Source organism: Pelophylax lessonae (assembly GCF_965119305.1).
Source record: "Pelophylax lessonae genome assembly, chromosome: 1".
In the NCBI taxonomy this organism is placed as follows: Eukaryota; Metazoa; Chordata; class Amphibia; order Anura; family Ranidae; genus Pelophylax; species Pelophylax lessonae.
The window spans coordinates 823,915,189-823,926,791 of NC_138768.1; positions in this window are offsets into that span (position 1 = coordinate 823,915,189).

Below are 11,603 nucleotides of genomic sequence, written 5' to 3' on the forward strand. Positions count from 1 at the left end.
CATGTCTAGTCCAGGTCTACCCACTCATTATTCTTTGGTATTTAACTTGTATCCCATTTATTTAGATTTTTGTTGGATATTTTGGCTCTTTTTTATTTTTATAGTGAAACACATACATTGATCATATTTCTGTTTCTTTAAGTTCTCGCATCGCATTCAACTCGCAGGCAGTTCACACCGCCATATGCGAACTGCTGGGAGTGTCAATACAAAGTTAATGACACCCCCAGATCGGTTCGCTTATCGCAGTGTGTGATTCGATTCTGGTGCGGACCAAAAAAAGGGTCCTGCATGACTTTAGTCTGAATGCGATGCAAATTCAGCCATACAATCTGTATGGCTGAATTCACATCGCACAGACATTGCATGTGATTTGCATGGCAGTGCAGTCACACAAATAGACCAATACAATGTGCTTCAGCTGATAACACACAAACAGTTCCAATTCCCCATGTCTATATTTAACACACCCATTAATCACTTGCCGACCACCCACAGTATATTAGTAGGGATGATCGAACGGTTCGGGTCCACCATCGGTTCGGCCCGAACATTGGGTGTTCGAGGTTCGGCCGAATTTAGAACTTTTTGCCCAAAAAGTTCGGAATTCGGCAACCAGAACCGCCCAAAATGCAATGCTTCAGGAAATGGGCTTTAAAAGCACGTGATTGGACCAGAACCATTAGCAAAAGCCAATTGAGGGGGCAGGAGAATGCTAGGAATGTGATTGGAGTGACTAGGGGGTCCCTAGACCAATCATTAGTGAATACGCCCCCCAGTATATAAGATTGCCCCCGCCAAATTCCTAGCATTGTTATACTGGACATGGAAGAGAGTGGAAGCAGTTCTGTTAATTTTACTTTAAAAGTGTCATTTAGCTATTTTTAGTGTGAGGAAAGGGATATCTAGTGTAGTTAGAGTGCTCCTTTACACTTAAGTTAGCTTCAAAAATTTAGTTTCTGTAGGGAAAGTATGAAGTGCCAGGGTGACCGTAATGTAGTGCAGGGGGAACTGACTGCCATGGCAGGGTGACCGACTGACCAAACCCTTCCATACCAGGGTGACCGTAATGTAGTGTAGGGTTAACTGACTGCCATGGCAGGGTGACCGACTGACCAAACCCTTCCATACCAGGGTGACCGTAATGTAGTGTAGGGTGAACTGACAGTGACTGCCATGGCAGGGTGACCAAACCCTTCCATGTCAGGGTGACCGCAATAGGGAAATGATCATTTCTCTGAATAGCTTTGGGACATCATTATGGCTTCTCACCAGCCAAGCATTTTTTATGCTGCAGGGGCTGCCACTGTCAGTGCTTTTTTGAGGACATGTTTGATGTCAGACATGACATCTGAACATGTGTATAGGGGGTATATATACACATATATGTCTGTATATACACCCCTAGCCATATATAGGTGTGATAGTAGCAAAAATATATGCTTGCGCTAATGAAATCATTTACAGGAATATATTTCTGCTACTACCACACCTATATATGTCTAGGTGTGTATATAAATATATGTATGTGTGTATATATACCACTATACACAAGTTCAGATGTTTTGCCTGCCTCAAAAGAACCCAAAAAAATGCCAATAAAACGCTAGCGTCAAAAAAAAAAAAATGCCCAGGTGTGTTTTTGCTGGCATTTTTTGGGGGGTTTTGGAGGCAGGCAAAACATCTGAACTTGTGTATAGTGGTACTGTGCACAAATTCTGATGTTTTGCTCAAAAAAAAAATGCCCAGGTGTGTTTTTGCTGCCATTTTTTGGGGGTTTTTGGAGGCAGGCAAAACATCAGAACTTGTGCATAGTACCACTATACACAAGTTCAGATGTTTTTCCTGACTGCAAAGAACCCCAAAAAATGCCTTCTATTAAACCGGGAGAGAAGCTAACTACCTGTCCTGAAAGAAAGTGTTCTAATACAAACAATCTTTTTTTTTCTGGTTCTGGACATGCTACAGAGCTGAAACTTCACATGCACACCTTTTAGACCCCCCAGATACGAAATCCAAAGTAAAAATCAAAAAATCTCTTTTTTTTTTTTCAATAATTGGCTTTTTTATCAAAAATGACAATTGTTAAGAACTTTTTTTTGTGTGATTAATAGTTAATGGGGCATGACCCAGAACCCTGAGCATTTTTTAGGGGCGTTTATTGGGTTTTAGGGCTTAACCCTCCTCTTATGTTAGAATTCCGTTACTATCCATGATGTTAGGGTCAGTTTTGACCCGTGTTTTAAATCAGCCATAAAATACCCTCTGAATAATTATTTATCATCAAATTTGTTTCTTACCTCTTGGTTACCTTGTTAGGCTTCTTTATCCTTGAAAAGATTGGTTTTAATATTTTTGGTGTGATCCCTAGACCTTTCTTTTGATAGCATACCTCTCATTGTCAAATTTAAAAAATGGTAAAATAAAGTCAGCAACTCTGAAATGAATTTGTCCTATGTTTCTTCACTTTATTTAGAGAAGCACACAAGCAGGAAAAGAGATAGGCCCCTCCCTAACTACAGCTCACAGGGTTGAGAGGGGATTGGCTGTCAGTGTTACTAAGCAGAGAGAGTGTTTATGATTTCAGTTTTGGCACTTATTAGTGTCCTAAAATCCTATATTATAACTGGGTCAGAATTGACCCTAACACCATAAACGTCTTAATTTTCACCACAGTATTTTATAATTTAGTGAAAAGGATTATTTTTCTATTACATTGTTTAAATAGAGGTTCCTGACAAAGTAAAAAATCTTGATGCAATAAACAAATTTATGTGATACTTATAGACATTCAAAACCTGAAAACGGGTCAGTTTTGACCCTAACACAAGAGGAGGGTTAAAAATGGTGTTTTTTGATTACCGAAGTTCGGGTCCCATTGATTTCAATGGGGTTCTGAAATCCGGGCCGAACTTTCGGGAAGTTCGGATGTTCTGGCCGAACCGAACTTTTCAAAAGTTCGATCATTCATATATATTAGTACTACGTTGCTTGTCCAGGAGCCTGCAGGGGGTGAGCGCGCCGCCGGAGGCATGCTCCCGCCCCCACTCATTCAGGGACATCCCCGCGCGAGTGACCGGCGGCTCCGATGTCCGCCGGTCACTCGCGATCTCCCGCTGGAGAGGGAGAAAGGCAGGTGGCTGATGTAAACAAAGCCGCCTGTCATTCTCCCTGGTGTAACAGCAGAGATCATACGATCCTGCTATGTAGGATCGTATGTCACTGTGGTTACATCACAAGCCACGCCCCCCCACCGTTAGAATCACACCCCTAGGGATACATTTAACCCACTGATCTCTAATAAAGTTAACCCCTTCCCTGTCAGTGTCATTTTTACAGTAACAGTGCATATTTATAGCACTGATTACTGTAGTAATTTCACTGGTACCCCCAAAAGTGTCAAAAATGTTAGTCAAGGGTCCGATCTGTCCGCCGCAATGTTACAGTCCTGCAAAAAAATCGCAGATCGCCGCCATTACTAGTAAAAAAAAAAAACAATAAAAATGACATGAATCTTTCCCTTAATAGACGCAATAACTTTTGCGCAAACCAATCAAAATACGCTTATTGCGATTTTTTTTACCAAACATATGTAGCAGAAAACAAATTGGCCTAAAATGTTAAAAATTTTTGATTTTTACATTTTTTGGGGGGAATTTCATATATTTTTTCAAAAATGCCGTTTTTTTTTGTTTATAGCTCAAAAAGTAAAAATTGCACAGGTGATAAAATACCACTAAAAGAAAGCTCTGTTTGTGGGGAAAAAGAGGACGTCAATTTCATTTGGGTACAGCGTTGCACGACTGCGCAATTGTACGTTAAATTCAAGCAGTGCCGAATCGCAAAATAGGTCTTTGAGCAGCTAAATTCTCCGGGGCTTAAGTGGTTAAGGCTCGGTTCACATTGGTGCGATGCGCAAATTCAGTGTGAGTTCCCGCATCGCACCCAACTCGCAGGCAGTTCACACCGCCATATGCGAACTGCTGGGAGTGTCAACACAAAGTTAATGACACCCCCAGACCAGTTCGCTTATCGCAGTGTACGATTTGATTCTGGTGCGGACCAAAAAAAGGATCCTGAATGACTTTGGTCCGAATGCGATGCAAATTCAGCCATACTATCTGTATGGCTGAAATTGCATCGCACAGACATTGCATGTGATTTGCATAGCAGTGCGGTCACATAAATAGACCAATACAATGTGCTTCAGCTGATAACACACAAACAGTTCCAATTCCCCATGTCTATATTGAACACACCCATTAATCATTCACAGTGATGGAGGAAAAAGTAAGTGAACCCAATGAACTAAAGCTAATTGGAGTCAGTAGTTTGTACACCTGGAGTCCAGTTAATGAAATAATTGGAGGTGTGGTTTAAAGCTGCTTTGATTGATAAAAGACACTCAAACATTATAAGATTGCTGTTCATAAGAAGCATCAACTGATGTGATCCATGCCTCACAAAAAGGAGCTCTCTAAAGACATTTGGTCAACTCAAAAGTAGCTGATCTGCACAAATCTGGAAAGGGATACAAAGCAATCTTGACGTGTTTAGGCATCCATCAGTTGACAGTTAGACAAGTTTATAAATGGAGAAAGTGTAATATTGTGGCTACTCTAGAAGTGGGCGCCCAGCCAAGAGGACTCTCAAGGCACAACGCAGAATACTCAATGAGGTGAAGAAGAACCTGAAAGTAATATCTGAAGGCTTGAAGACATCATTGGAACTGGCAAATATTCCTGGTCATAAGTCTACCATAGGGTGGCTCTATCTATTGATCACATTTCATTTATATTAAACTTTTCATTTTGGGTTAGAATGGGTAAAGGTTAGACTCTGTCAGTTTTTTGCGGTCTGTAGTCCAGGGAGATTTACCCTCTTTGTTTATCCTTGAGACCATTGTCACTAAGAAAGAAAGTGATGGGAAAGTCCCTAATTTAGCATTTGTCAACAAATGAACAGGAAAGGGAAAAATCCTCCGATGAGCACATCTCTTCCTCTGACAACTCTATAAAATGGGATTTTATCACTTGCAGGAATTTCCTCTCATTTCCACTTTGCTTCTCCAAGACGGGAAGAGAAGGCGAATCTTCCCAGCGAGACCCAGGGAGCAAAAAATAACACGAGAGAGATGCTCACCCTTCCATGCGCTAAAATGAAATGTTTTGGCTTTATACTGTATAGATGTTATTAACCACTTCAGCTCCCGAAGGTTTTACCCCCTTATTAACCAGGCCATTTTTTGCGATTCGGCACTGCGTTACTTTAACAAAATATTTTGTGGTCGTGCGATGCTGTACTCAAATACAGTTACTGTCCTTTTTGTTGCCCACAAATAGAGCTTTCTTTTGTTGGTATTTGATCACCTCTGTGGTTTTTAGATTTTGCGCTATAAACAAAAAAAGAGCGACAATTTTGAAAAAAAAAAAAAACTCCATATTTTTTAGTTTCTGCTATAAAACATTCCCAATTAACACATTTTAAAAAATCTATTTTTTTTATCAGTTTAGGCCAATTTGTAATCTGCTACATATTTTTGGCAAAAAAAAAAAATCCCATAAAGCATATTTTAATTGGTTTGTGCAAAAGGTATAGCGTTTACAAACGACGGGATAGATTTTTGGACTTTTTATTTTATTTTTTGTTTTTATTAGTAATGGCGGCGATCAGCGATTTTTAGTGGGACTGCGACATTGTGGAGTACAGATCAGACCCCTAACTGACAGTTTTGACACATTTTGGAGACCAGTGATATTAATACAGTAATCAGTGCTAAATAATATGCACTGTTACTGTATAAATGACACTGGCAGGGAAGGGGTTAACACTGGGGGGTGATCAAAGGGGTTAACCACTTTAGCCCCGGAGGATTTTCCTGCTTAACGTCCAGGCCACTTTTTGCAACTTGGCACTGCGCGACTTTAACTGACAATTGCGCGGTCATGCAACGCCGTACCCAAACAAAATGATGTCCTTTTTTTCCCACAAACAGAGCTTCCTTTTGGTGGTATTTGATCACTTCTGCGCTTTTCATTTTTTGCAATATTAATAAAAAAAGAGCGAAAATTTTGCGAAACAAATTGACATTTTCTACTTTAACAGTTAAAAAATATCCAATATATTACATTTTTGTCATATATTTAGGCCAAAATGTATTTAGCTACATGTCTGACAAAAAAATTCTCAATGAGTGTATTTTTAACCACTTTAAGACCGGAAGATTTTACCCCATTCCTGACCAGGCTATATTTGCGATTCGGCACTGCCTTACTTTAACGCCGCTGTACACAAATTCAATTAATGTCCTTTTTTCCCCCACAAATAGAGCTTTCTTTTGGTGGTATTTGATCACCTGTGTGATTTTTAATTTTTGAAAGAAAGAGCGACAATTTTGAAAAAAAAAAAAACAATATTTTTCACATTCTGATACATAACATTCCCTCCAAAAAAATGTATAAATCAAAATTTTTTAGGCCAATTTGTTTTCTGCTACATATTTTTGGTAAAAAAAAAAATCACAATAAACGTATTTTGATTGGTTTGCACAAAAGTTATTGCGTTTACTAACTACGGGAAAGATTTGTCAATTTTATTATTTACTTTTTTTTATTAGTAATAGCGGCGATCTGCGATTTTTTTTTTGCGGGACTGCGACATTGCGCTATCAGATCGGACCCCTAACTGACATTTTTGACACTTTTGGGGGTACCAGTGACATTACTACAGTAATCAGTGCTATACATATGCACTGTTACTGCAATAATGACACTGGCAGGGAAGGGGCTAACACTGTTGGTGATCAAGGGGTTAAATGTGTGCCTCATGCTTACTGACGTGTGTGGGGGGAGGGGATTGTGTGACACAGACACAGATCGCAGGTTCAGCTATGCTGAATCCTGTAATCTGTCCCTGCCTGTCACAGAGGAGATCCGCCCGCTTTGTTTACACAAGCGGGCCGATTTCCTCACTCTGTCCCCGACGATCGGGAAGAGCGGCGGTGATCACCGCCTCTCCTCCCCTGGCCCGACTCCCGCTGTGTCTACGTCCCTGGACCCAGGAGAGCCGCACTGCCGCAGTAGTCTCCATGTGAGCGGTCGGCAAGCGGTTAATGTATGCCTAATTGTGCTTACTGACTGTGGGAGGGGGAGGGGGCTCTGTAACAGGCACAGAGAGATTGGGGTTTCAGCTTAGCTGAAACTCCTGATCTCTCTCTGCCTGTGTGACAGAAGACTTGCCTGCTTTGTTTACATAAGCAGGCGGGTCTTCTGTCAGTTTATCTGATGATCGCGGGAGGCCTGAAGCGATTGCCGCCGCTCCTCCTGTGGACCACCCCCCCCCCCTCCGTGTCTAAACACATCGGGAGCGTGGCTCAGGCGGTGCGCACGCGCCACAGGGAATGCGTGCACAAAATCACATAGATTTAATAGATCTACGTGATTTTGCGCAGCTGAGCCGCTCTGCAGCAGTAAATCTGCATGGGGCGGTCAGCAAGTGGTTATTTGTGTGTTTTATATCTGACTTGAATTTGGCTTTAAGGTAAATGCAAGTTCTTATTAATTGACATTTAGTTGTCTACTTTGTATCATAAACAATTGATATATGTTTTATTTTACCAAATTACCGAACTTATACTTTATCAATCCTTTGTTACATCTTAGCACTGCTGATCTTTTGCAGTTTATTTGCAGCCACTTGCTGTCTACATGCACTCCAGAAAATTCTGCATATCATTTCTTAGGGTGGGCTTCTTGTTGGTGACAAAGTGGACCCCTCCTGTGTGATGTGTGTCAGCACTAATAGTCCCCTGTGGGAGATCATGTGACAGGGTGACAATGCAGGAGAGTATTTGGAACACGGGGAAGAGTGTTGTCCCCCTCTAAGGACATAAACTCCTCATTGTATAGATGTCAGTCACTGCTGGTGCACATAGTAAACAATTGTTTCCTAATTCCCCCACATCACGCTTCAATGTAGATTGGAGGGGCAGTGAGCTTCAGTAACATACAGACATGTAACATTTCACAGCAGCACACAGGCAGGGACTGAATGTCACTGCACAGCAGCACAACGCACCACACTGCTATGAAGATACTGTAAAGAAATGTCACTTTGTGCACTTCAAATAAAGTAAAAAAAAAAAAAAGCAAACAATGTAATGCATTGAAACGTACATCTCACCATCCCCTCACTACAGATGAGAACTCACAGCTCCCCACATGCTAAGATGGAGCATTTATTGTGTTGTAAATAAACCCTAAGGCCCCTTTCATACATGGAGTCCGTCGGCAGACTCCATTTTTCTCAGCGGGGGATCGATCCGCCGATCCCCCACTGAGCAGGCGGATGGCGTGCTGTGTGCGAAAACAGAGCTGTCAGGTCCCCATTCTTCTCTATGGGAGAATCGGATGAGAATGGATCGTCTGTCCATTCTCATCCCATCCGATCCGCCAGACAGATTGGAAAATAGGGTTTCCATTCGTCCGGATTTGACGGTTCGGATTGTATGTCAGTTGACATGTCTCCGCTGACATCCGATGCCCCATAGAGATGCACGGGGCATCCGTTCAGATCCACCTGAAAAACGGACAGGCAGATCTGAACTGTCCGCTTGTGTGAAAGGGGCCTTATAGAATGTGCCTTCATGTGGATCTCTATGGTGGGATCTAAAGTTATTATTTTAAACCCTTTCCTCCCAAACCTGGCATCCCTTTAACTGGGCTATTATCCCTGGTGGGGTGGGAAGCTCTACCCAAACATGGGACCGCTATGATTGGCTGTGGTCAAATGAATGGGATCTTTGTTATATGGACTTTTACATTCTTTTTTTTCAAGAGCTTTATTATTTACTATTACAGTTGAATGTCAGTGTCTGTGTTATCTATACCAACCAGATAGATTCCAGCTGATATCATTTATAATATGATTACAGATTATCAGATGGTTGATATGGGTGACACCTTATTATTTACACAAAATTAAATTATTTCCTTGCTAATGATCACAATTTATTTTCAGAAATGTATTACAGCTATTTGTGTGTTATGTCATCGCATGTTTGATTGCTGTGGGTTATAAAAGAGGAAGGAGGTTTTTGTACGGCTCTGTATCACTGTGTGTACGGGGTGTTGTCATACTGCAAACAGTAATATTTGCCTTCATCATCTTCAGTCCCTCCAGTGATGGTTAGTGTGTATACATTTCCAGATCTAGAACCACTGAACCTGTCCGGGATCCCGGATGGACGAGTGTCTGCACCATATATAAGCCGCTTTGGAGGTTGTTGGGGCTTCTGTTGGTACCAGGCTACCCAGCCACTTACACCAGCACTGGATGTACATGTGATGGTGACTGTCTGTCCCGGGGACACAGAGATAGAATTCGGAGTCTGAGTCATCACAATCTCTCCACAGGATCCTGAGGATGGGAAGAGACATAATGATTATTGATCTTCCTATCAATCCTGATGTGTGTATTTATTGTACAATGTATAGATGTATGTGCAGAGGATGATGGAAGGAGCCTCATCTCTCACCCTGAATAGAAATGAAGATGACAGCCAGCAGATAACTGGGAGAAAGCATCTTGATGTTTCTGGAGGGTCAGATCCAAACTAGAAGACGTCTCCTGTACAATGAGATATATAGAGAGAGTGACAGGGGAGGTGTTACCCCCCACACACTGTGTATGCAAATACCGGGGAGATGGAAATTAGAATTCTCAGATCAGTGAGCTCTACTTCTTCCTGCTTTGAATAATAATTTTACTCTAGGGAGTTAGTTTTGATGTAAGACTCTAAATTAAATAAAAATCGAACAGGGTAAAAAGTTGGCGTAGGCCAATTTTCAGCTTTTAGCGCTGTTGCATTTTGAATGACAATTGCGTGGTCATGCAACACGGTGCCTAAACCAAAATGTCATTTTTTTCCCCCACAAATATAGCTTTCTTTTGGTGGTATGTGATCACTTCAAGGTTTTTTCTTTTTTGCTAAACAAATAAAAAAAGGCCGAAAAGTTTGAAAAAAAAAGAAAAGTTTTTTGTTTATTTTTTGTAAATAGATACGTTTTTTCCTGCACTGATGAGGTCGCACTGACAGGCACTGATTGGGTGTCACTGATTGGGTGGCACTAATATGCAGCACTGATGGGCACTGATAGGTAGCACTGATATGCAGCATTGGTGGGCCCTGATAGGCGGCACTGATGGGCACTGATAGGTGGCACTGATAGGTGGCACTGGTGGTCAGCACTGATAAGGGAAGGTACTGACAGGCTCCCTGAGCCCTGATTGCCATCCCTGGTGGCCATGGGTGGGCATCCCTGTTGGTCATGGGTGGGCATCCCTGGTGGCCATGGGTGGACATCCCTAGTGGCTCTAGTGGCACCCTCCCCCAAGGGTCTGCACTGGTAATCAATGCTCTGATGCTCTGATTACCAGCACAGACTCCCCCCCCTGTCAGGCACGAACTGAGGAAAGCCGATCAACGGCTCTTCCTATTTACTATCTGACCAGCTGTGATTGGACACAGCTGATCACATAGTAAAGAGCCTACGTCAGTAGGCTCTTTACCAAGATCGGAGATGCTGTTTGTCAGAGTGACACACTGCAGCACCGATGGCCGCTCTCTAGCCAACTCCTATTAATCTTAATAATCTTGAAGTTTGTAAACTTACTTTGTGACCAGTCAGGATGATACAACCACTTTGCCGCTGTCAATCCACTATAGGGCTGGTGGCAAGTGGTTCAAGCCCAACTCCATCATCTCCTTTCCCTGCACCAATCTTCCATAAGCACAGGGTTAGGGTTGAGCGAACACCTAGATGTCCGTGTTCGACGGGTTCGGCCGAACTTTAAAAAAAAGTCCGGGTCCGTGTCCCGGACTTTTACCGAACTTTTCCCGGACACCGAACCCCATTGAAGTCAATGGGGACCCGAACTTTAAGGCACTAAAATGGCTCTAAAACACCAAAGGAAAGGGCTAGAGTGCTGCAAATGGCAGCAAAACGTAATTAAGAGCATGGCAAGTGCTCTGCAAACAAATGTGGATAGGGAAATAACTTAAAACAACAAAAAAAAAACAGAAAAATAAAACAATGTTCTTCTTCATCTCTGAAGGACGAGGCCCATATGGAGTAGGAGGGAGGTTGAGGTGGTGGTGGATGTGGCGGTGACATAGGCGTGCGCACAGGGTGTGCTGGGTGTGCCTGGGCACACCCTAATCACCTAGGGCACATAGCATTGCCAGTGAGGAGATGGGAAAGATCTCCCTGGGACCTGCTCTGCTCTATTTCTCCTTGCCTACAGGTACATGGCCCCGATACATTACTCTCCCTGCTGGCAAACACATGCATGTGTATTTCAACTTTGGGGTGCACACCTTAATGCAATAGGCTGCGCACACCTATGGGCGGTGTAGGTGGAAGCGGCGGTGGAGGAGGACCAGGGCCGGATTAACAGCATCATGGGCTTGGTGCTGAGGATTTTGAAGGGCCTTAAGGGCCGTGCCTTGCCATGCACCCAGAGGAGGAAGGGTGCAGCCATGCATGCCTAATTCAACATGGGATGCTGTCTCTGAAGCCCATAAACACATCCATGCATCGCCA